This window comes from Rattus rattus, chromosome 18, assembly GCF_011064425.1.
Source record: "Rattus rattus isolate New Zealand chromosome 18, Rrattus_CSIRO_v1, whole genome shotgun sequence".
NCBI lineage: Eukaryota > Metazoa > Chordata > Mammalia > Rodentia > Muridae > Rattus > Rattus rattus.
Genome location: NC_046171.1, coordinates 41444473 through 41470443, shown reverse-complemented (window position 1 = coordinate 41470443; position 25971 = coordinate 41444473). Strand labels below are relative to the sequence as shown.

Genomic DNA, 25971 nt, shown 5'->3' with positions numbered 1-25971 from the left:
CAATGAACAGTGTCTTGAGTCTTCCTGACTGTCTTATCTGGTGAGAAATGCTCTTCTAAATGTTACTTACCTGGATTTCTAAGCTCTACCAATTCTGCCTCAGCCTCCTAAATAGGACCCACTTATTTCCGTTTTAGTTTGCATTTTCCTGGTAAGTTGAGCTGACTCTTGCCTATCTTCTTTCCATAGTCATGTTTTTCTTTAATCCCCGGACAGTACTGTTTATCTGTCAGTGATGGTTCTGTTATATAAAAGGCTAGTTTAAACATTTCTATATGGGTTTATTGGTGCAATTGAACTGGTGATCTTCCTGCCTCAGCCCCTGCATACTGGAGTTTTAGCCATGTAGCACCAAGCTTACTCATTTTCAATTTTTACTTGTAGATTGTCTTATTAAAGACATATCCTCTTAAAGTCTGTAACACGTTCTTTGTTTCCTTCTAAAACAGCTACTCACTCCTTGTGCACGTGTGGGTAAGTCTTGTTGGAATTCGTGGTTAGGTTAACTTGGCATAGAGAAGATATACCTAGTCTTACAGTGTGGATAGCATGTTATCCTGGCATACATATGTTCTAGGCAGCATTCCCATATTTAGGAGTCTTTTTTCTAGACTAGACTATTCTGTCCTGTGGGTTTCAGGACAGGACCCCCAGTCTAATTACCTTTATTCGCATTGTCCCTACAGTTCCCACTGGTTTTTGTTGTGGTATGTGTGAATATACTTTTTTTTTTTTTTTTTTTGCGGCAGGACTTTGTAATGTAGTCCAGGCTGTCCTTCAACTGGCAATACTCTCCCAAGCCTCAGTCTGAGAGCATAGGTATAGAACATGTCCAGCTAAACAAACATTCTTAAAATTACATTTTCTAGATAAACTGTCTAGCTTATCTTAGATTTTTCTATTAGACAGTCATATTTCTTGCAATTAAAAATTATATCGGGTTGGGATTTAGCTCAGTGGTAGAGCGCTTGCCTAGGGCGCAAGGCCCCTGGGTTCGCCCCCAGCTCCAAAAAAAAAAAAAGAACCAAAAAAAAAAAAATTATATCGATTTTTTGCAAATATCTCCGTGGTAGGGCATGGAGCTCTGGGAATTAATAGCTGGGCCATATGGTAGTCCTCTTTTTAAAACCCTTCGGAAAGCTCCAAGCTGATTTTCACGATCTCTGTATTAGTTTCCACCCTCACTCTTAAACTGGATAAGGGTTCCTTTCTCTCCACATCCTCTTCCACATGTGTTGTTAGATTTGATTCTAGCCATTCTAAGTGAAGTGACATTATGTCTCAATGTAATTTTGACTTCCTTTCTGTGATGGCTAGGGATATTGAGCTCTTTACGATAGTTATTTCCAGTCTTTCCTTCCTTCCTTCCTTCCTTCCTTCCTTCCTTCCTTCCTTCCTTCCTTCCTTCTTTCTTTCTTTCCTTCCTTCCTTTCTTTTTTAAAACTGCCTACTTAGTTAATTTAGTCATTTGTGGATTGGCAGTTTTATTTCTTTGCGAATTCTAGATAGTAGTCCCTTGTCGGAAGTGAGCATCATTCTGTGGGCTGTCAACTCTGCTGATTGTTTCCCTTGTTGTAAAGAAACATTATTTTCATAGAGGCCCACCTTTGCCACTTGGGATTAGTCCCTGCGCTCGCTCACTCTTGGGTTCTGTTTAAGAAGCCTCCCCTCCACCCCCACCCCCACCCCCAGTGTCCTGAGCAACGTCCTCTGCGTTTTTCTTCCATGTCAGTGTTCTAGGTTGTAAATCAGTCTCTGACCCGTTGACCTGGTTTTGAAGAAAGTGAGAGAATCCATTCTTCCGCAGGTGGAAAGCCGGCTTTGCCAGCTCCATCTGTTGGATTGGCTCTCTTCTCCCTTCCCCCAATGTATGTTGTCGCCCTTTTTGTCGAACAGTAAGTGGGCATAACCTCTGTCACAATGCTCAGCCTTGCCGTCTGTGTCTGCAGCACCTGACTGCCTCTGTCACTACAGCTCTATGAGGCCTGCAGTTGGTGCTGTGCTGCCTCTGGCCCTGTTCTTACTCCTTGGGAGTGCTTGAGTGTCTTTGGGTTTGTGGTTCTATATGGGTTCTTAAGGTACTTGAGAACGAGGACAGGAAGGGTGTAACAGGTGCTGCACTAATCCTTGCGTTAACCCTGACAGTCAGACATCTAGTGTTGGTCTGCCTACCTAGGGACAGGGAGTGTTCCCCGTTGTCCGGTAGTCTGTGACTTCCTTTTCAGAATCCTGGGATTCTCGAGGTCTTTCCCTTCTATGGTTAGACATATTCCTAAGAACTTGCTGTGCGTGGGGGAGATTCTTCTGCGTGGATTTTTTCCTAATTTCTGTTTTGGAGAGTAGACTGTTGGTGTAAATGAAGTCTGCTGTAGATAGATAGATAGATAGATAGATAGATAGATAGATAGATAGATAGATAGATAGATAGATATTGATATTGGTGTAATTTTCCTTGCACTCTGTGCTCCTTAGTGTTGGTCAGCGTCACACACACTAGCGTAGCCGAGGAAGGAAGAGTCTCAGCTGGGGCTCGCCCGCCCCGGTCAGATTAGCCCTAGGCGTGTGAGGGCCGTTTCCTTGATTGACGATGGATGTGGGAGGACCCAGCCCTCTGTAGTATGGCCCCTAGGTCTGGGTCTGTAAGAAATCAGTAAGAGCATCCCTTCGTGGACTGTGCTCCAGGCCCTGCCTGCCCCTTCGCTTCTGCCTCAGTTCTTGCCCTGATTTCCTCAGTGACGAACTGTTACATGGAAGTGTAACATGATTTCTTCTCCAGATTGCTTTTGGTCGGCGACAGAAACCTGAGACACTGGTGTAGAGCTTGCTCCTTTCCCCATTTGTCCCAGGTACTAATTACATTTTTCATGCAAATAATCAAATTCATCTTTATCAATCTTCTGAGAACACAGTTAATGAGATGTCTTTCTGCTTATAACACATTGATTTGATAGGCAAAAGAGTTATTTATGTATAACTCCATGATGCCTTACACAGTTATAGATAGTCCCCATTTTGTATATTTGCCCCTTTACCTAACAGCATTAGAAAAATCGTTCTGTTTAAATGTATTCCATTTCATTTGTTTTGAATGTATATGTTTATGAGGAGGTACATGGATGCCAAGGAGCCTTGTGAAGACAACTTGGAGGGGTCCATTCTCTCTTTCCACCACGTGGGTCTCAGAGATTGAAACAGCTCCTCCAGCTAGGTGAAAAGTTTTGTTACTGAGCCATCTCACTGGCTACAAAAAATATTCTCTTTAAAATTTTATATGTACGGCTCTTTGTCAGCATCTGCGTGTGTGCACCACATGAGTGTGAGTCCTCTGCAAGGGCAGCAAGGCCTCCTCTCTGTTGCGATATCTCTCTAGGCCCAGAAAAATGTTCTTTGATTTATATTTCTGCGAAGATTTTATTCATTAAATGTAAGAAGCCAGAAATTATAAATCATAGAATTATTTTATAGTCCACAAAATCAGGGAGAAATACTGCCAAATATAGTTTACTAGTAAATCTGAATTTCAGAGATGTTATGTAGGAGATGCAGTGTAGTGGTCAGTGTTTGAACTGAGTATATCCCATCAGACTGGGATAGATTGTGTTTTACATATTTTCACTATATTAATTGAATAAACAAACAAGCTTATTGAACAACTACTAAGAAGCCCAGGGCATAGCTGGTTAATGAAAAAGATGTATTTCTTGCTTCTAAAGAGCTGTAGAGGAGTATAAGTGTGCAGCCATTGCTAAAATAATATTGTGTTTAAAGCACTACATTAAATGAGATAAACTATAATGTATCCAACAAAATTCTGGCTTTTATTAATGACAGTTGGCTGTGTAAGTTATAATTAGTAACGTCAGTAGCCATCTGTTGTTAATTTCATTCATCGTTACAGGAAATAGAGGCTTTATTAGATGGGGAGAGGGAAAAAAATTATTCATGAGTGTATATGTGTGTGGTTCTCTTTAGTGGAGAGAACAGAATTCCCCTGGAGAATTTCCTCCAGAGTGTCATTTTTAAAGTGTTTTATGATTTTCTCAGTTGTGATCTCTGCAGTAGGCCTATTTGTACAAAAAATAATTCTAGTAGCTCTAATGTTTCCTTTGGAAATTGTACGAATTGAATTGTGCATAAATGTTCCTCTGTTCACGTGCTTGTAGATCGGGAAATGTCAAGCTTAAGCTGGCATGCGCGCGTGAGCAGCTGTAGTAGTTGACCCACCTACCACACTTAGGGAGCGCAAACTTAGCGAATTTTGAATTAAATAAGAAGTTAATATAAAATATATTATTTTGAAGAAAAACTTTTTTTAAAGATTTATTTATTTTAGGCATATGATGTTTTTCCTTAATGTTGTCCGTGTACCACATGTGTTCCTGCTGTTCTCAGCAATCAGAGGAGAGCAAGTTATGGGTGGCTGTCAGCCCCAGTGTGTGCTGGGATCCAACCCAAGTCCCTGCAAGAGCAACAAGTACGTTAATAAATTATGGACTCATCTCTTTAGCCCCCTCGGTGGTTTTGTTTTTAATCTAAAGTCATAGAGAATATTGAGGCACCATGACCTTGACCAAGGCCACTTGTTATGAAAGACAACATTTCATTGGGATCATGCTTATAGTTTCAGAAGTTTAGTCCATTTTCATCATCAGAGGGAGCATTGCGGCATTCATAGCCATAACTCCTTCCTAGTCCTTCTAATCCTTTAGTACAGTTCACTCCCTGGTGCCGTACGCATTCATGTGTATGAGTCTGTGGAGGCCGTTCTCATTCAAACGACCGACCCGCACCAGTGAACTGTCAGAAAAGGATACTACAGGTATTGCCTGAAGACCTTTAACCAAATCAGCTAGTCATTTTACCTGTTTCCTTACGTGGAATTATTTTAATAATAGTAACTATACTTTTAAGATTGTAAGCCAAATGTGATTTGTAGACACTTTGTACATAATACTTTTCAAGTGCTGATTGACACGTCTTTACAGTTTGTGTTTTAGTATGTAAAACAGAAACGTTTTCATGTCTCATATACCTTCTGTTAGTTCACTGAGGGTTTCCTAAGATAGCATTCATCACTTCTCTCTTTCTTTATCCACCCCTCCTTCCCTACCCACTGAACCTTATGCCTTCTTTTTATTGTCATTTACTTTTATTTTTGAGGCAGGGTCTTTCTACATAAGCCTGGCTGTCCTGGAACTCAGTATGTTGTCCGGGCTGCCCTTGAACTCACAGAGATCCACTTGCCTTTGCCTCCCAAGTACTGAGATTAAAGGTGAGCACCACTGGGCATGGCTCTCTTTAGTTTTAAAAGCCATCGAGACCGGTTTTTGCTGCTCATCTCTTGGGTGTGTGGTCTTCTGTGGAGCACGGTCAGCTTACGGGGCTTACACTCTTAGAGGAAACTCTCCCAGAGGTTCAGTGCCAATAGCTCCATGGTGAGGGCTGGGCCGTTAATGCCCAACTCCTGTCTCCATGCTGGGTTTGTTATGTCTTGAGCTTGCGCAGGCTCTGTACATGTTGTTGCAATCGCTGTGAACTCATGTGTGTAGGATGATCGCATACATGAAGGCAGGTACAGGAGAGAACGAGGCCTGTCATTGGATGAGAAGGAAGGATGGGCGGGAGAGAAGTTTGAGGGAGGAGGACACTGGAACTCAAGGAAAGGAAGAAGCAGCAAAGAATATGGAGACCGACGTTAAGATTCCTCTCTGCACATTTATAGGTTGTTATGAATATTCTTAAGGGACTGATGAGATGGATGTGTACAGGGCTTTGTGTGTCTAGGTGGGCAATTATATCTTATCAATTGGATCAGAGGTTATTGTTTGTGTGTTCTTTCATGTGGCGGTTTAAATTCAAGAGAGTATGTGGCAGCTGGAGACATTGGGCCTTCATGGAATTGGGATGTGTGTTTCTGGCATGGCAACCTGCCTTGGGGACTAGATAGGTAGAGAGATGGCTGCCAGGCTCAGAGAGAAGCCATCGGCAGTGTGATATGGTATGGAGCAGAGCAGGTGAGACGCTTTGCTGACTGAGATGAAGATATCTACCAGATATCCTGTTAAGAAAGAATGACTGGGGTTGGGGATTTAGCCCAGGGGTAAAGCGCTTGCCAAGCAAGCGCAAGGCCCTGGGTTCGATCCCCAGCTCCGAAAAAAAAAAAAAAAAAAAAAAAAAAAGAAAAGAAAGAATGACCACTCTGTAGCTTTATTTACCGAATATATACCCCAAGTTGACCTGGTGGAAAAATCTGGGAAGCACGGGGGGGGGGGGGACCCCAGCTCTAGACTTCGGTAACAAAAGACCGAATACTGCCCCCAATTTACTGGGGAGAAATCCAGGAAGACCAGCCTAAATCTCAAAAACAAAAGACTGGGAAGACAAAGACAGGACCATCGCCCAGGTGTGTCCTTACCAGGCCAGACTGCTCCTTTGTTAGGAACAAAAGGCTTCCACATGCATCGGCAGGGCTCAGTAGGGGGTCAAACCCTGCAAGGGACCCAGAAGGGTCTGACCAGGGGGTGAAACTCTTCAGGGGCCCCAGGAGGCTCTGACACACTGCTCCCGGTTCTTACACTTGCTTCCCCTTCTTCACAGTAGTCCTTGAGCGTGGGGAGGAAGGGGCACAGTGTATATGTTCCATTTAGTGCTAACAATTCTTGACCCGCTATTCGCAGCACCTTGGTCAGTTGTGGGTCTCTATTAAGCAGCTACTGCAAACAGAAGCTTCTCAGCTGGGGATCAGAGATGCAGAGCGTGTGACAGTGAGTCATTAGGAATTTATACTTAGAAAATAGTAGTCGTTTGTTCCCTACGACCTGGGACCTGCCTAGCCATAGGTTCTCCGATCACGGATTTCATCATGTGCAGTTTAAACCTATTTAGAAGGTGGTCGGTTACTCTACTCACGTTCATGCCACTGTTCCACTAGTAGGCTGTCTTACCAGGCCAGTCATTATACCTCATAGGGTTCACCGCGGAGTAGGACTGATAAGCACTTTTCTAATAGTACGCTGGCTTCTGTCACTGAGAGCGGCTGGTAGCAGCAATCTTGAGTCCTGGAACATGAAAGAATTAGGCTGCTGTTGACCTAGAAGCTTCACTCCTACTTTTCAATATAATTTTTCTTCATTTTATATGTATGGGTGCTTAGCTGTGTACCATATGCATGCAGTGCTCACAGAAGCCTGAAGAGCGTACTGGATCCTCCGGAACTGGAGTTACATGTTGTGAGCCATGGGTGCTGGAATTGAACACTGATCCTCTGAAGAGCAACAGTGCTCTTAACCATTTAGCTCTCTTTATAGCCCTTCATTCCTATTTTTAAATGTTTCTCTTATAAATTCTATTTTTTCCTCAGTTGTAAAATATTTTTTTAACATTTATTTATTTATTATGTATACATCATACAGCTTTCTGCCTGCATGTACACCTGCAGGCCAGAAGAGGGCACCAGACCTGGTTACAGATGGTTGTGAGCCACCATGTGGTTGCTGGGAATTGAACTCAGGACCTCTGGAAGAGCAGTCGGTGCTCTTAACCTCTGAGCCATCTCTCCAGCCCAGTTGTAAAATATTTAAGAGATATTATAGCTTAGAGAAAATTTTCTAAAATAGAGTATTTTTGGTGAGAGAACTAGTTGTAGGATATGGTAACAGTTAAAAGCTTTAAGTCTGAAAAACTTCCAGTAATGCTTTATTTGAAATAGTTGTAGGCATTAACAGTTAACAGTATTGTAAAAGCATTGAAATTGTTGTATCCCTAACATTAGAATTGGTTAGTTATATCTTAATAAGAAAACTTACATATTTGTTTATTGAAAATTGTACTTTAGTTAAATACTATGCACTTAAACATCTATTATATTTTTACATTAAGTAAAAAGAGCAACTTACAAGAACATGAATTTCAATCTCAACTTTGGTTTAAATGATAAGACTAAACTAATATGAAAATGATAATTAACTAATTAGTTTGTTTTTATTTGAGACGCTGTCCTAGAACTTACTATGTAGACCAGGATAATATCAAATTAGCAAACTTTACACTGATTTTTATTTTCTAGAGTAATCTTCAATCTATAAATCAGGCTATATATAGATATGTATATGTATTTATAATTTATCCTCTGTGAAATCTCTGGACACACTCATTCTAGTGTCTGAGCTAGCCCAGTGAAGAATCACAGGCTAATATGTAATTTAAGTGTGAAGAATTATAGCAGTATTCATATATAGAAAATATTGTCTGTATTTGGACTTAGCCCGGCAGATTCCTCTGTTTAGCTTGGCTGTTTTGCCTTTCTTTATGTTGTTGGCTGTAATTTGTAACCAGGTAAGTTTCCGTCTGTAGTAGCAGGCCGGGGTGTTGTTTTACTATGCTGTGTATTGAAGATGGGTGGGCCAAGTGTCTCCAGGCTGGTCTTGAACTCACCGTGTCTCCTCACTGGGCCTCATCTTCAAGTACTGAGATAGGAGCCTGTGCCACTATGCCCAGGAGGAAACGTCACTGCAGAATAAAAGTTGATCATATTAAATAGAAGAAGCCTTGGTTTAATTTAGCCATGGCTAGTCTGAGCTTTTTTGGCAAATTTGGCTAACTCTGTGATAAAAGCAGCTTTGGGGATTCTTCCTTGCCTCCTAGGGAGTAACAAGTTGTCTGGTAATAGGGGCCAAGTTACTCAAATATTTGTTGTGTTTATTCCCACCAACACTGAGCTCTTTCTCTTCCTGCTTCTAGCTCCTAGCAGTTAAGCTTGTGTTCGCCATAACTGGAACTGAGGTAGAATAAAAACTGAAAGTGACACTGATTTCTAACATTTTTACTGACGTCTTTTCCCCCTGGCTGTCCTAGAACACCCGTCTCTGCCTCCTGAGCACTGGGGTTAAAGACACGCGCCACCATTCCCTGGCAAAAGTCATTTTTATATGAGACAGATTGCTCTGATGTGGCTACAAATACTCTCTGTGTGGAACGAGAGCTTCCTGCGAGAAGTTCTAACCTGTAATGTTTAGCTACCTAGACAGGGTTTCATGGGTGACTTTTTTCCCTTCTTTTCTATCTTGGCTGGCCTGCAACTCACTCTGAAGACCAAGCCAGCCTTGACCTGTAGAGCTCTGCCTGCCTTGCCTCCCAAGTTCTGAGGTGTGCGCTATACCTTACCCAACTTACTGGGTGGGTTTTGTTGTTTGAGACTGAGTCTCAGCTCTGTTGTTAAGGCTGAGCTTGAAACCTGAACTGAAGCGATCTGCTTCCCTCACTCAGCCTCTCAGCTCTTACAAGATGAGTTGTGTGTGGTGTGTGGTGTGTGTGTGTGTGTGTGTGTGTGTGTGTGTGTGTGTGTGTGTGTGTGTCTGTTTATTTGTTCATTTTACATGGGTCTCTGTATATCTCATGCTGGCCTGGAACTCATCTCTGTAGTAATGCTGGCCTCAAACCTTTGATTCTCCATCCTTAGCCCCTCCAACACTGAGGTAAGGACGTGTATCACCAGACCCAGCTCTGGGGTTCTTTTCTCCTAGGCTTTTTGGTTTCGGCTGCTAGGTATACATCCACAGGCCCTCAGCACCTCAGCCTTTGGCCTGGCCAGATAAATAAAGGAGGCACTGGGAACTAATGCAGAACCAGAGCAATAGGCTTTTCTAAGGACACTTTAAGGAAAATGTATTTTGATCAACTTAAGCTTCCACCTCAGCTAAACAAGAAAATCAGGTTTTGTTCTCGCCCCTATTCGAGGCAACAGCATATTCCCGAGCTCATACTAAGACCTTAACAGCTGTGTCAACAAGTCTGCTTGAAAAGATGTGCAGGCTTAATGCTGACTCCACAGATCACCCTGTCAGGCTCTCTCTCCATCAGCAGATGACTTCAGCCCTCCAGAACACTTGCTGACCTCAGATGAGTCAAGTGCTGGGGTAGTTAATTCTGAGGGCTGGCTGTAAGAGTCGGAGCTCTCGGTGCCAGGGAAGTAGAATCCTGATAAGCCAGTTGCTGTTAAGATTCACTGTCTAGTTACAGCCTCTCCAATGGGAGTGATGTTGATGACAACTTCCATTTACTTTATAATGATGTGACTTCAAGGATGCCTGTTTCAAGAACTTTGCCACTGAGCTCCATCCCCAGCTGTTGAAGGGACTTTTCATAGGATGTCCATTCCAGTTTGATGAGAGCATTTCATTACAGCCCCTATCCTCAAGGCATACATACGGCCTAATGAAGATGATTTATGAATGGGCTTTCTCCACATCCCTACCCTTTCTCCCCCTTTATCCTTGTTCATTTTGTTATTGACAGGGCCTTATAAAACTCAAGCTAGCCTTTAAGTAGCCAAAAATAATGCCCTTGAGTTCTGATCCTTTCTCCTGCCTTGAGAGCACTGGATTACAGGCGCATGCACACAGGGCCAGTGCTCTAGGAAGAGAGAGTGGTCACTTAAGAATGCATGGGCCGGGCTGGAGAGATGGCTCAGTGGTTAAGAGCACCCGACTGCTCTTCCAGAGGTCATGAGTTCAATTCCCAGCAACCACATGGTGGCTCACAACCATCTGTAAAGAGATCTGGTGCCCTCTTCTGGTGTATCTGAAGACAGCTACAGTGTACTTATATATAATAAATGAATAAATCTTAAAAAAAAAAAAAAAAAAAAAGAATGCATGGGCCTAGGGGCTGGAGGTTTAGCTCAGTGACAGAGCACTTACGTAACCAGCACTTGCCCTGGGTTCATTCCTTCTGCTGAAAGCAGAAGGCAAAGGCGTTGAGTATAAAGTTGGGTTTGTGTAGCAGCGTTGAGAATCACCATAGCAAAGTTAAACATGGGGATTGAGCAAATGACCCATTGAAGACACAGGATAGGTTTGATACAGTGTTGAAGGTGGTGAGTATAGCTGGCTGCTCATGGTGGCAAACACTTTAATGCCAGTACTCAGAAGGCAGAGGTAGGGGATCTCTGAGTACCAGACCAGCCAGTCTGGTCCACAGAGGAAGTTCCAAGGAGCCAGCCTACATATATACCAAGACTGGTCTCAAAACAAAAAGGGGATAGTGGTGTGACCAAGCCAGTCAATCAACAGGTTCTTCAGGGAAGGAGCAAAGATTGAAAAGAAAAAGACAATCAGACAACAACTATACCATGACTCCAGCCACTGCTGAGGCTGAAGGGGTTTATTTTTCTCCAGTCTGCTTTTATACCATTGTAAGTACATGCAGATAGTAAGGTCACTTCTAGGTCAAGGAACAAACAAGGCAACAAAGTCCCACGATCACTGTTTCTGGGGACTCATCAGGACGACTAGGTAAAAGGGAAGCCACACATCCTCAGGCTGAATTTACCTTGAGCTGTGAATTAGCCCAAATGTAAATATTTTTTTTTCTCAGAGCTGGGGACCGAGCCCAGGGCCTTGAGCTTGCTAGTGAGTGCTCTACCACTGAGCTAAATCCCCAACCCCTCCAAATGTAAATATTCTTAACTGAGCCTACTTCCTTATCCTAGCCCAATGTCAAACTCTTGCCAAGTTTCTAGAAGCAATCCCAAAAGCTCTCCACAGGGGAATACAAAGGTATTTTTTATATTTTGTGGTCTGTCAGTGTCATTAGGAACATCTGTGAACTTATTATTTTGGGTATAAACAATTTTGGATCATGTCTGTTGGGTAAGAGAGAATGCATGTGTGTGAGCATGTGTGAGCATGTGAGTGTATGTGGAGGTCACTGGTTGATGTCAGACATTTTCCTAAATACTGTATCTCACTAGCTCAGTGATTGTCTAGACTGGCTTGCCATTGAGTTCTGAGGATTCTAGGTCTCTGTTTCCCACGGTGTTAGGCTATGGATGCACACAAAACAATCATGCCTACAGAGCTATGGACATGTGTAATCAATTCAACTTTTTATAGGCGCTGGGGATCCAAGGTCAAGTCCGTAAGCTCACACCACAGGCATTTTACCAGAAGAGCTGTCTCTCTAGCGCAGGCTCAGTGTTCTTTAGCAGAGTATTCGGAATACATATTTTGATACTTTAGATTTTGTAATGAATGTATAGACCTTACCAGTTTAACATCCCTGATCAAAAACAGAAAAACCAATTTGAACATAAACATCATATTCAAAGATCTGAGAGCAACTCAGATTACAGATGTTCACTACCTGTAATGACTGAAAAGTTTTGCAACATTTGTTTTCTAAGTATCAAACTACATTATGTTGATTCAATACCTATATTTCTTTGAGAAGACAGGTAGTCTTAGCTCTTATTTTACAGATAGAGGGAATATAATAAATAAATAAATGAATGTATGTTATCTTTGCTTTCATTTGGGGAGCGTGGTCTTGGCTGCATTGCCCAGTCTGCCCTTACACGTGTGCTCCTCTGTCACCTCAGTTGCAGGCATGGGCCTCCCAAAGCAGGTCTCTTGCTTTTTCAAGGGTATGGGACCTGACAGCTGTTGAGAAGAGTTGGGAAGACTGGACAAACACGGGAGGCTGAATCATTACAGGGAAGGAATTATCCTGGAGGTTGTAGTTGCTTGTTTTATTTTGTTTTGAGATGGTTTCTCTGGGTAGTCATGACTGTCCTGGAATTCACTCTGTAGATTAGGCTGGCCTTGAACTCAGAAATCCTCCTTCCTTTGCCTCCCTGGGGCTGGGATGACAGGTGTGCACCACCCAGGGAGAGGTTGGAGATTGTCTTTGTCAGAACTGAGTTCTGAGGAAACTGAATGCTAAAGTTTGTATCATGGTGACTTCTCCCAAGTAATACTTGGTAATGTTCAGAGTTAGGAGAAAGGAAATGACATAGCTAAGATTAGATAGCATGTAACTATCAGAAACAGGAAGGAGCCCTCAGAAGATTCACACGAGGGCCTTTCCCATTCATTATATTCCTTAACGAAACTGCAGACTCATGGAGATGCCTAAAAGAAGAATTTGTCTATAACTAAACTCCTCAGTAGCAGTAACACAAGCACCTACTCGCTGCAGAGAACCATGTAAAATCTGGGCTGCATGTGTGCCTATGACCAATGTGGTTTCGGTCAGAGATGGGAGGGTCATCAGGCTTGCTGCCCTTAAACCAACTCCAGATTCCGTGTGTCCCCATCTCAGCGGAGTAGGATGAGATGATAGCGGGGAAGACCTGACATCGCTGACTGGCCTCCACATATGTGTATACCTGTGTGCACACACACCTGTATGTGTGTGTATACCTGTGTATACCACATACAGATACACCACACACACATGCATACATCTACCAGTAATGCCAAGGACTGAATCAGTGATGCTTTAATCAAAAAGGATGTGTATTAGGTATGTGTTCACATCCACCTCCAGTAAAGAAATATAAAACAAGCTTAGAGAAAGATGTACACGCTTCTAGAATCTAAAGGACCTTTTCCTGCATTACCTGCTGATTGACAGCAAAGTCACCAAAAAAAAAATGCTTTGATAAATAATTCTTTTTTTTTTTAAGATTTCTTTTTTTAAAAAAAGATTTATTTATTATATGTAAGTACACCATTGCTGTCTTCAGACCCACCAGAAGAGGGCATCGGATCCCATTACAGATGGTTGTGAGCCACCATGTGGTTGCTGGGAATTGAACTCAGGACCTCTGGAAGAGCAGTCAGTGCTCTTAACCGCTGAGCCATCTCTCCTGCCCTACCTTTTGCTTTTGTAAAGAGCCGTTGGTGGCTGTTAACCTTTAGAAATGAGAAATTTGGGCTGTAGTTCAGAATCAACAATCCAGAAATACCTTCTTTGTGCCTTTTGTGTGAGTTTTTTTTCCTATCAATATTTCCTTTTAACAATTTTAAGGAAGTTTCTTATACTATTATGGGCTATTTTTTTTTTTTTGGTTCTTTTTTTCGGAGCTGGGGACCGAACCCAGGGCCTTGCGCTTCCTAGGTAAGCGCTCTACCACTGAGCTAAATCCCCAGCCCCTATTATGGGCCATTTTTGACACATAATATTTTATTAGTTCTTTGAGAATTTCATACAGTGTATTTTATATCCCTCCAAGCCTCCCAGGTCCACTCTCACCTCTGTCCCCCCCGGCAACTTTGTGGGGGCTGTAGCTACATGAGAAGGCCCTGATCTCCTGGGAGACTGGGAACGCTCCTGCTGTCCCTAAGGGTCCCCTGAGGATTTGATCCATCTCGACCAGCATCAGGGCACCTTTCACAGCCCACTGCCTACAGTGGGCCATAATCCAACTAGAAGACAGTGGGCAGCCACGAGAAATGGCAAAGGCCTGTATTGTTTTGGAGTTCTCTGGGGCCCTCTGACCAACAGTGTGGGGGGAGGTCCCTCACCCCTGGCACTGTGCTTTTTACTTGGCAACCTGTGGCTTCTGGGATGACATAAGCCTGTGCGGAGGACTCAACAATACTTTATAGGAGTCTGTCCTGCCTCCCTCCCTCCCCCCTCACACTCTCTCCCCTCCCTCCCTTCCTCACTCCCTCCCTCGGTCCCGTTCTTTGTCCCCATGTGTGTATTTGTCTTTAGGGAGCGTGTCAAATAGTTGGTTTCCACATGGCTCTTTCAAATATTCTTAGTGTTACTCATCCTTCTAAACCCCTTCTCCGATTATGAGCATTTTAAAGAATACTTTTAATTCAGTATTATAAGTTATATGAAAAGATTTTATCCTAACAGTTACCCAGTAGATTGACATTAAAAGTGGACTCTCGGGCTGAACAGAAGAGTCAGCACGTGAGAACACTGGCTGTTCTTCCAGAGGACCTAGGTTTGACTCCCAGCACCCGCACAGTGGCTCAAACCATATGTAACTGTAGTTGCAAGAGACCTGTGACCTTGCAGAGGACCCATTTCATGGACACAGGTACTATGGGATGTATGTAGGCAAAACCCCATGCACACAAACAAGATAATAATACGGTTCACTTTAAAGACAATGGAGACCGAATTGTAACGTGGCCGAAAGAGTGGTGCGGAGCCCATGCTCCTCTCTGTGGGAATGGAAACAAAGTGCAGGTGAGGCCACGGGAGATGCTGTTTTACCTTCTGTGTCTCACGGTGTGGACATTTCCTCCTAGGTAGGACACAGCTTTCCCAAGAGAGGGAAGGAGGGAGGGAGGGCGGACAGTTCAGAGGATAAGAACTGAGGTAATGGGGTGGTGTGAAAGGTCTGAGGGCCTCTCCAGCAGAGAAGAGCCTGCTGTGTCCCTGCTTCATCGGCTGAGTCATGCATCCCACCTCACACTCCCTGCGGCCATCCGTTATCAGCTGCCGGTGTTGCCGTTGAGGGACTCAGTGGTAACTAACTGTTGGGTGACGGGATCTGAGGCGTTACACATTTCTCATACATATGTGGTATATATGCATTTTGTTCAGTGTTTTTGCACTCCTTGGGGAAAATGGCAAAACTGTTTGAACCAGGACTGCACTTTTAAAAAAAAATGGTGTCATTGAGAAGAGATTAATTTTTGTCGTTTGAGGGCCAGGATACTCTGAATACAATGAGACTATTAAGTTAGAGGCCTTGAGTTCAGGGAAGAAGTGGTTTATCACACCAGGGCTGTAAATCATGGTCCTTGGCAAGCACAAAGCTTACTCTTCATTCTGGTGCGTCTGGACCCTGAGCAGGACTTCACAGTCTGTCAGGTCCCCAGAAGTGGAAGCCCGTGGGCCCTAGGGTGCTGGTGTGAGCCGTCGATCTTCCTCTGCTTTTGTTGTTGGTTGTATTTAAGTGCATACTGGGCTGGTTAGAGCGGCTGACGTGGGGCTGCAGCAATCCTCTGAGCAGCCAAGAGTACTGGATGCTCTTCCAAGGATCTGCGTCCCATTCCCAGCACCCAGGTGCTTACAGCCTCCCTTAACTCCTACAGGACCAGTTCCAGGGGTCCCTTCAGCACCTGTGCGTGAGCACACACACACACACACACACACACACACACACACACACTTTTAAAATGGCTAAATGTGATGAGACAGATTTTTGTGCTTTTTAATAGTCTGTTTTTATACTTATAAAAACAAATCAAACTATTTAAAAATGAGAGCCCAAAAAATACACCTCGTACTGAGAAGAAATGATTTTAGGCATTCAGACTAGCTTGTAGTTCTAAAAGCGAAGTGGGGAGACCGTATAATCGGCTCAGATTAAAGACAGATCACTTTAGAAAGGATCTGTGCTGGAGTCTCTGAGTTACTTCTGCCCCAAACTCAGTACCGTCCTTGGAGGAGAAGAGAAACTGAGATTACACAAGGCCTTCCTTCCACATGCTAAGAATGCACTAAGAAGGATCAGCTAAGAACTGAGCCACACCCTTACCCCTCTGGGAGCATTTTAAATTAAATTCCTGCCTGAAAGGTTTTTAGATTTATTTTGTGGTTTTGTTTTTGGCCTTGCTGATAGTATGAACTGAGGTTGCAAAGCCTTGTTAGAGTAGTGACTCTTTCCCTTTTCATCTTTATATGTGTGCACATGTGTGTGCATTTTTGTGTATGGGGTTTTTTATGGGGGGCGGAACATGTGCCACAGCTTGTAGGTGTCAGAGGACAGCCCTGGCTATCAGGCCTTGCCTTTCACCTTGAGACAGCCTCTCGCTGTGGGCTCTACACACCAGACCATGGTCTGCAAGCCAGCAGGGACTCCCCTGCCTCTGCCTCCTGCCCCACTGTAGGAGTGCTGGCACTGCGGACATGGCTTCTGCTGTCCAATCTCCGGTTCTCATGCTCGCCTGCCAAGCAAACTGCCCACTGGCCCATCTCACCAACCCCAAAGTATCAATTTTTATATAAAAATCTCTGTGATCTGGTGACTAGATAGAAAATTTTAAGCTTCTTTTGTGCTATTTTGTTTTGGAAACATGTTTAAAGCGTGTATTTATTACTCTCACGTGTGTATGTGATGGGGTTGCTTGTGCCGCAGCGTGAATGTGGAGGAGAAGGTGGTTTTGTGGAGTTGGCTCTCCTCCCCACTTTCTGTGGGTCCTAGGGAGTGAACCCTGGTCCTGGGAGGAGCTTCTACCCACGGAGCCGTCTCTCCCACCCGTTGCCAATTCCGACATTATTTTTCATTTATTCTTTGTTTCATCTTTAGAATAGTACATTATAGAACGGAGGCTTCCGTTTGGCCATCGGAGACTTGCCTAGACCCTTACCATCCGTTTAGAAACTGTTCATACTCACGACAGACACTTAAACCCTAGGTCATGGAGGCATTTCTTTGTTGACTCCTCTTTGATGCTCTTCAACTTTAATTTGCATAATATTCAACCGAGGAGTTCATTAAAACTATGTTTCTATTCCTATAGGCCTAGGTCATGCCTAGCAGGCATTGGAGATGCGACACACACGAATGGTATGCAAATGAACACTCATTTTATACCCCAGTGCCTTTCAAATGCTTATTTCCTTTAAGTCATCTTTGAATCATCCTAACAGCCAACCAACACAGATCTGCTAAACACACTCACTTTTGGGGTGGGGTGGGGTGGTTTGTATATGTTTGGCCCAGGGAGTGGCACTTTTAGGAGGTGTGGCCTTGTTGGGGTAGGTGTGTCACTGTGGGGGTGGGCTTTGATACCCTCATCCAAGCTGCCTGGAAGCCAGTCTTCTGCTAGCAGCCTTCAGACTAGCAGCCTTGAGATGAAGATGTAGAACTCTCAGCTCCTCCTACACCATGCCTGCCTGCAGGCTGCCCTGTTCATGCCCTGATGATACTGGACTGAACCTGTAAACCAGCCGCAATGTAATATTGTCCTTATAAGAATTGCCTTGGTCACAAGGCAATAAGAATTGTCTGTTCACAATAGTAAAACCCTATGTAAGACAGGGGTGGGGGAGAGAGTTTATTTTTATCGTATGTGTATACGTGTTTTGCTGGCATGCATATCAGTGTGCCGTGTAAGTATATCTGGTGCCCTTGGAGGTCAGAAGAGGATGTCAGCCCTCAGGAACTAGTGTTATGGATGGTTCTCAAGCATGTCAGATGGGTGCTGGGACTGAACCTGGATCCTCTACAAGAGCAGCAAGCACTCTTAACCATTGAGCCATCCCTTTCTCCTCACATGTAGGCCGCCTGTCTGCATTGCTATCTGGTAGCTAAACGATCTTGGGCAGGTTACTTCTCGGTCGCTATATGCTTGTTAGAAATGAGTACAGGTCACAGAGAGACCACCATTCCAGCTGAGGTGTCCGGATCAGGCAAACTGATGATCAAGGGGATGGTGTGCTCCAAAAGAGCCAGCACGTGCCAAGGCAGGAAACGCACTCGACTTTTAGTCTAAATGTGGAGGCTGAGCTTTCCCATTGGTAGGACCCGACCTCACATCGTATTCAACTGGCGGGAAGTCCAAAAAGACTGGCGGGAGAAAGAGGGATGGCTCCGCACCATCGAAGTCCTACAGTGTTGTGAGGGATGGCTCCGCACCATCGAAGTCCTACAGTGTTGCACGGGGGCCAGGGATTGATGGAAGCTTCTGTGCAGTCTTACAAGGTGGGGGACATAAGTCATTCATTCATTTGTGCACTTATTTTGGTTTTTCAACACTGTTTTCCTCTGTGTACCCCTGGCTGTCCTGGAACTCCTTCTGTGACCAGGCTGGCCATGAACTCAGACATCCTCCTGCCTCTGCCTCTGCCTCTGCCTCTCCAGTTCTGGAAATACAGGGATACCACCGCCTTGGAGATAGTAATTTTAGGTCTTTGTGTTAAATGCAAGTGTTATTGTATTTGATGGGACAGATTCATGTTTGATATTTCTTTTTATAGCTTACTAGTTTTTTTGATGTTCTTTGACATTTCTTTTAGAAAAATTGAAACCAGAAGTCTCTCGGTCCTTTCTGGGGCCACCACTGTGCTTTGTTCTCTGGGATGCCGCATACAAATGGACCAGTGAGGTGCTGCCTTTTGTGTCTGGCTTGTTTCACTTAACACAATATCCCAGGGGTCATTAACATAGCACCCACCAGAGTCTGATGCCTTCTCAGGGCTATGCATTCCAGTCCTACATGTGTTCACCTGCCTGTGGAGATGTCTAGGTGTAAACACTGCTGTCTTTGCCTTTGTGTTAGACAGCGGGTTCCTTCGTCACCCAGGCTAGCATCAAACCCATGTTCTTCATGCTTTGGCCTGGACTAGTGCTAGGAAGAGAAGTCGACGCTGGCCTAGGGCCCTCTTGAGGGCTGCTCTCAGTTCTCTTGGATGCATGTCTGGATGTACAGTCGTCTGTTGTGACACTGACCGTTGCCACTCATGCTGCCCTTTTAAAAGCTGACGGTTGCCATTCGGGGCCTTTGTGGCGCTGCTGTGCTTCCCAGGACCTTCCGTGACAGGCGTGTTCTGTAACAGGTGGTATTACTCATGTGGTCAGTGTTACTTGGTTTTCCATATAATCTCGTCCTGCATATTATTAGCAACCAATGTGACTTCATTCTAGGACCATGCAAAAGATTCCACTTAATCAAAAGTTTGCTCTGAATTTCTTACCTACTGATGTTTCTTGCCAGGATCCATTTTACTGTGATGGGGACTTTTTTCTTTCAAATATACAAAAGCTAGTTTTAAAGTCAATGATGAATTACATTCAATAGATGATTTTTTCTTTCTTTTTTCTTTTTTTCGGAGCTGGGGACTGAACCCAGGGCCTTGCGCTTTCTAGGCAAGTGCTCTACCACTGAGCTAAATCCCCAACCCCTCAATAGATGATTTTTTTTTTTTTAAGATTTTATTTATTTTATATATGCGAGTACACTGTAGCTGTCTTCAGACACACCAGAAGAGGGTATCAGATCCCATTACAGATGGTTGTGAGCCACCATGTGGTTGCTGGGATTTGAACTCAGGACCTCTGGAAGAGCAGTTGGTGCTCTTAACCACTGAGCCATCTCTCCAGCCCCCAGTAGATGATTTTTAATGTCACAAGATCACTACATATATTTGTATATAAGTATATTAAATATAAGATAATCTGATCCTATTAACACCTTCTATGTAAAAGTGATTGAAGGGTTAAGTTGCTTCTGAGTTTCTAGAATTTAATGGGCAGTGTGGGTAGTTCTATAAAGTCACTGCATATGTTCAAATTTGAAGTTACGCTTACGTATATGATTAATGTTCTGATCCTTCTTAGTCTGTGGGTTGTTTACAGTGTAGTCTGTTTTCCCGCAAATCAGCTGTGTAGTAAATGATCAATCATAGCATTTACTTGATTGAGGCAGGAAGAGAACGAATTTTATAATTTGCAGTAAATTTGGACCGAGAATGGAGATAGAAAAGCTGTTGTTCTGTGTGACCAAAGCTTCTCTGATAAAATGGGGACCTGCTGTATAAAAGCCCTTAGAATGTCTTCTCTAATAGCAAGTCTGAATTAGCACCAAAGTAAGAGCAGCGTGACCTCCAGATAACGAGAAAGAGCTGCCCAGGCTAAGAACCCTGTCTCCTGCCGAAGGTGTCTTCTGGTCCTCTTGGTTCTGAATGTGGGCTTCAAGGAGGAAGCAGCCGCTTTCCTGGCCAAGAGAAGCGGTAGTCTGGGCTGTGAGTCAGAAGTTCAAGCATTACCGTATACAGAGAGGGTGCCTAAAGCGTCAAACACTGCATGGATGCTGTAAGGAAATAACCGTCTCTCGAGACCAGCTTCAGACCCGCACTCCCATGTTTGCCCTTGGCTTCACATTGTGTAGACCTGTAGCTGTAAAGGGCTGTACCACTTTGGCTCCCAGAGGGTCGCACGCATGCATACACACACACACACGCACACCACTTGATTTTTGATATGCAATGACTAGCTCAAAGGCTGGGCACTCCTAAACCTTCCCTTGATAGCAGACGCTCCCTGGTATTCCTGAGACGCCTAAACCTTCCCCTGCGACCCGAATTGGCCACTTCCCTGAATTCTCACATGGCCGTTGGCGTTCTCTCCTGCAGCTCTTAATCCTTCTCCCCCAAGCCATGGTGATCCACCCTTCTCCTCCTCTTCCTTCTTCCTCCCCACCCTAGTCCTAGCCCATGAAAATCTAAGGGTCCTACCCTGTCTCCAGGCAGCTGGCATCTTTATTGATCAATCAAAAACCAGCTGGGGATAAGGACTTTTAGCATTTGGACACAGATTCCCGATTTGGGGGCCAGATTAATTTAAAGCGTTGGAGCCTAGACCCGTCCTGAGATCTTTCCATCATAGCCCTTGCTCATGTGAACTTCACAGAATTCTCACTGTTAGGGATGTGCAAGGCCCTGGCTGTAACACAAAAAATGAAATTCCAAGACCCAGTGTGATCCCTGCTCTTTGGAGGCGGAGGAGGGAGGCTCACAAGCTCACGACTGTGCTCTATGAGCGAGATCCAAATGGCTGACCATGAATTAACTGCAAACAGGTAGCAGACCCCATAAAGATTGCACAAAGATTGATTTCTGAAATTATCAAAGAAGGAGAATAAGTTTGATGCGTGACTTTTCTGTCCCTAGGTTAGAACCAGAAAGCTACTTCTAGAATAAAGGCGTTGTTTCTGTTTACCATTCCAGAGGCCAGAGCCCACCGAGGTGGGGAGGCAGCTGGCAGATGAGGCCACCCAGCAGTCAGGAAGCAGAGAGATCACATTTGATCTGCACAGAGGAAGTAGAGCAGGAAGTGTGTGTGACTAGGCTCTGCCCTCAAAGCCTGCTCCGAAAAGTTACAGGACATTCTTAAATAGCTGGTGGGCGGGTGACTAAGATTCAAACCCAGGAGCCTCTGAGAAAGTGGAGGTCACGTCCAGTGACACTGGAGAATAGGAAAGGAGTCTGCACTCTGCCGGCCTCGGCGTGGCTGCTTGGGAGGCGGAAATGTGGGCAGTTTGACTGCTTATCCCGTGCTGCTGTTGCTGCGGGTGCTGGCCTTCGGGGAAGCACCAAGACACGGCTCCCAGAGTGGAAAGTGCAATCTGAGATGTGAGAAAGCTGAAGCTGGTATTCCCTGGCCTCCAGGCCTCCGGTTGCTGCTGGAGAACGGCACAGAGAAGTCAGAAATGCAGTGTCAGGTCCACAGGCCCACAGTGACACTGGGGCCAGGGGCTCCCAAACTCCTAGGCATCCAGGTGTTACTGAGCCAGGAAGAGTTGGGAGCAGAGTCGGGGCCCACAGGCTGAGGAGAAAGGGGAGCCCTGGCTTACCTCAGCAGTGATTGCTCTTAGCTTCTTGGTGGCTGTAGCTGGAAGCACAGAGAGGCCGTCTATAGGAGAACTAAGCTGCAGCTCGGTAGTCAAATGCCTTCTCTCTACTTCCCCATGGTGGGCGGATCTTGATGGAAGAGACAGTCCATGGTCCGTCAAGGAAAGTGAATGCATATCATACTGTACCAATTTCTCACGGCAGACCAAGATCAAATGCCTTTTACTGGGAGAAATGTCTAGGAAGGGAGTTTATTGGCTAAACCCTCAGGGCCTCTAGTACCTCATCAGCATGGAGAGCTCTGTTCTGGGCCTACACGACCACAGGTCATGCTTTCTAATGTGGGGAGCATGGTGTGTGTTCCCGGCCAGGAATCTGGCAGGGAGTCACCGAAATCTCAGGCGTGTGCCCACCAAGTCTCTGAGTCTCAGACCCGCTCTACCTTACCAAGCTTCCTGCCGTGGTTTTACAGTCCCACAGAGAAGCAATATCAAAGGTAGGAACAGCTGGGTAATCTGAACCCAGGCCGAGGAAAAGCAGCCAGTGACTTAACTGCTGAGCCATCTGTACAGCCCCAGAAACACAAATTTGTTTCTTATAAAATCAAATGCTAAAATACTAGGAAGTCTGTTGATTGCCCTTTTGTTTTCACGTTGTGGTAGGGCCTTGATGCACAGCCCTCACCAACTTAAAGTCCAGTCTTACTGCAGAAGACCCAGGTTTGGTTCCCAGCCCCCACATCAGGCCACAGCCAGCCGTCTGTCTCAGGAGGTGCCGTGCCTCCTCCTGGTCTCTGAATGAAGTCACCCACAGAAACAGACACATACATATGAATAAAAAACGAGAAATAGTCAAAAGTCTTGTTTTGCCTCTTTTAAGCCTTTGGATTGTGCCTTGACATCTCTGGTTTTCTTGTGGTTTTGCTGCACCTCAAGAATGTAAAGGCTGGGGGTTGGGGATTTAGCTCAGTAGTAGAGCGCTTGCCTAGGAAGCGCAAGGCCCTGGGTTCGGTCCCCAGCTCAGAAAAAAAAAAACCAAAAAAAAAAAAAAAAAGAATGTAAAGGCTGAGGACATGGCTCAGCGGTTAGGCATGCTGGCTAGTGCCCTCAAGGACCTGGGTTCAGACCCCAGCACCCACCATTTGTAATTCTAGTTCCAGGGGATCACACACCTTCCTCTGGCCTCTGATGACACTGCATCCACACGGGGGACATATGTATGTGCAGGAAAAGCTCTCCTGTATATAACATAAAAATACATTTAAAAAATGTAAATTTAAGTGACACCATATGGATTGGGCAACTTGTAATTTTAGAAGTTTTTAAAAGATTGATTTATTATATATGGGTATACTGCAGCTGCCTTCAGACACACCATAAGAGGACATCAGATCCCATTACAGATGGTTGTGAGCCACCGTGTGGTTGCTGGGAATTGAACTCAAGGCCTCTGGAAGAACAGTCAGTGCTCTTAGCCACTGAGCCATCTCTCCAGCCCTAGAAGTTTTTTCTGAAGTATATGTATATATGTAGAGACAGAAATACATGTACCAGAGTTGTCGGGGGAAGCAAGGGGGGGGGGGAACAAGAGCATGTGCGTGCCCAGTTCACCTCTCGCCTTAACTTGCTGGCTGAGGATGACCTTAAGCTCCTGATCCTTGTAACTCTGCCTCCCAAGTCCTAGGATTACAGGTTTGAGCCACTGTGCCAAGCAAGCTACATCAACTTTAATTTCCTTATGTGCTCACACGCTGTCACAAATGGTTCCAGGCATAGCCATGCTTTCCCTAGTTTTAATACAAGTGAGACTCATTGCCCCTGCGTGCACTAGGTTCGAGGCCGGAGTCTACTTAGTGTTGTTGTTCGCTTGCTTATTTTTTAAATCCGTATGTGTGGGTGCATGCAAAGGAGTGCAGGATGTGAGGCCAGAGGTGTTGGATCTCCCTGGAACTGGAGGTACAGTCGGTCGGTTGTGGGCTTCCCACCGTGGGTGCTGGAAACGAACTCTTACCCTCTTCAGGAGCAGTATGTTAATGGCGACCCATCTCCCATCTACGATTGAGTCTAGAGTCCTTTCAGTGATGCCAGCTAGCCCAGCAGTTTGCCAAACAAAACCCCAGATCGTGGCTTAGGTGCCTTTCCGCCCTCAGAAACTTCTCAGAGCTGCTTGTGAATGTGTCCATTAAAGATGCATCTTCCCACTCTCCTTCCCTCACCCTGCTTTTCTTCCCTTACTCTTCCTCTTTTCTCAGGTCTGTGGACTAGAGAGGACTAGAACGACCTGACTATATGCAGTTCAGAGCCACATCTTTCCATAACCAAGTAGGGCTCTGGCTTTAGGGGAGACTTTGCAGTGGTTTGTCTTCCGTCAGAGAGTTTTCTCCTGGGATTGCTCTGTAAACAAGCAGCTGCGAGGTGTGTGTACTTGATTACAACCCAGGAGCAGTTGTAACGGTTAGGCAGGAACCTCCACTACGGGGGAACTTGTGAACCATAGCCTATTGTGTCGTGCTGACAAATAGCTGAGATCATCAGTTTATAAGGAAAGATGGCTGGGCGTGATGCTGCTTGCCTGTAATTAACCTGACCTACTTAACAGTTTTAGGCCAGTCATTGCTACCAGTGAGCCGATGTCGAGTGCGTGCATGCGTGTGTGCGTGTGTTATCATGGCTCATGGTTTCTGTGTGGTTGGTTAGCTATCCCTGTAGGGTTTTGGGAGATAGCATTCATAGCAGGCAGGTTGCAGAGGAAGCCTCTTAATGACAGCTCGGAAACAGGAAACCTTGGAAGTGTGCCCCAAAGTTGTACCTTCTTACTAGGGTCTTCTGTCTAAAGGCTCCACCCCAGGCAAGGAAGCCTTTAGCTTGTGGGCCTTTGGGGAATTTACGATCCAAAGCATAGTGCCTGTCTTTCCTCATGTCCTTACCATTTCCTCCTTTAAGAAGGCGCCTATTGGTGTGGGCGGGGTATGTGTAGACACTGGAGGGTGTCTTTCTCTCCTGTGCCTTCGCTTGGGTTCCAAGGACGAAATTCAGGTTTACACAGCAAGTACCCCCCACACACACACACACCCCAAGCCATCTCTTGGTACTTCATTATTTTCACTCTGCAGATAGTTTGTTGCTGTTTGTATCTACTTGACATGTGTTTATTAACAAGTCTCTTTATTGGCGCCTTCTGAGTAGTCAGGATTTTATCAACATTAAACCTAAGCCAGTGTGTTTTGTTGCTTGTTGTTTGACACAAGACCTCACTCATGTAGCCCAGGTTGGCCCTGAACTCCCAGGAGCAGAGAGTGACTTTGAACTCCTTATTCTCCTGTATCGCCCTTCCTAGTGCTGGGATTCCGAAGGTACACAGCCCTGGTTTCTATGGTGCTAGGGATGGTGTAACCCTGGATGTCCTGGAACTCACCCTGGAGGCCAGGCTGGCCTCCAACTCGCAGAGATCCATTGCCTCTGCCTTCGAGAGCTGGGATGAAGGACTGTGCCACCACTCCCAATCTCTTAATTTGTGCCAAGATCTGATCTGAAATATATTATACTTGGGTCAGAGGAGTCTTCATTTTCCAAACTGTGTAGAAACTGAGATATATTTTATCTATCTCATTATTGGAGGGACAACCCAGGAACTGAGAAAGGAGCCATATATACTGAATGACTCTAGTGTTTTGAGGAGATTCTTACTAACCTCTTTGTTTCTGAAGATACATATCCACCTTCAGAACTTACGTTGGGACTCTAGTAGACTCCACATCATAGTGAGCCAGCCGTGACTAGCTTAGTATTTTGCTTTTTTGAGGGAATCAGCCCTCACAGGAGAGACCGTGAATAAACAGCCATACCCAAGGGCATGGAGACAGGCTCA

General features: G+C 44.9%; 1 protein-coding gene across 5 annotated transcripts in view; it reads left to right on the top strand.

Annotated features, from left to right (window-relative positions):
• Cep57l1 (centrosomal protein 57 like 1) overlaps positions 1 to 25971 on the top strand; it is a 57418-nt gene that overhangs the window by 6736 nt on the left and 24711 nt on the right. The window contains exon 2 of one of the 5 annotated variants that reach the window (XM_032888808.1): positions 4393 to 4474. The exons of the other annotated variants lie outside the window; for them this stretch is intronic. The gene's annotated coding sequence lies outside the window, so the exon portion shown is untranslated. The remainder of the gene's footprint in view (positions 1 to 4392; positions 4475 to 25971) is intronic. 5 annotated transcript variants of the gene reach the window in all.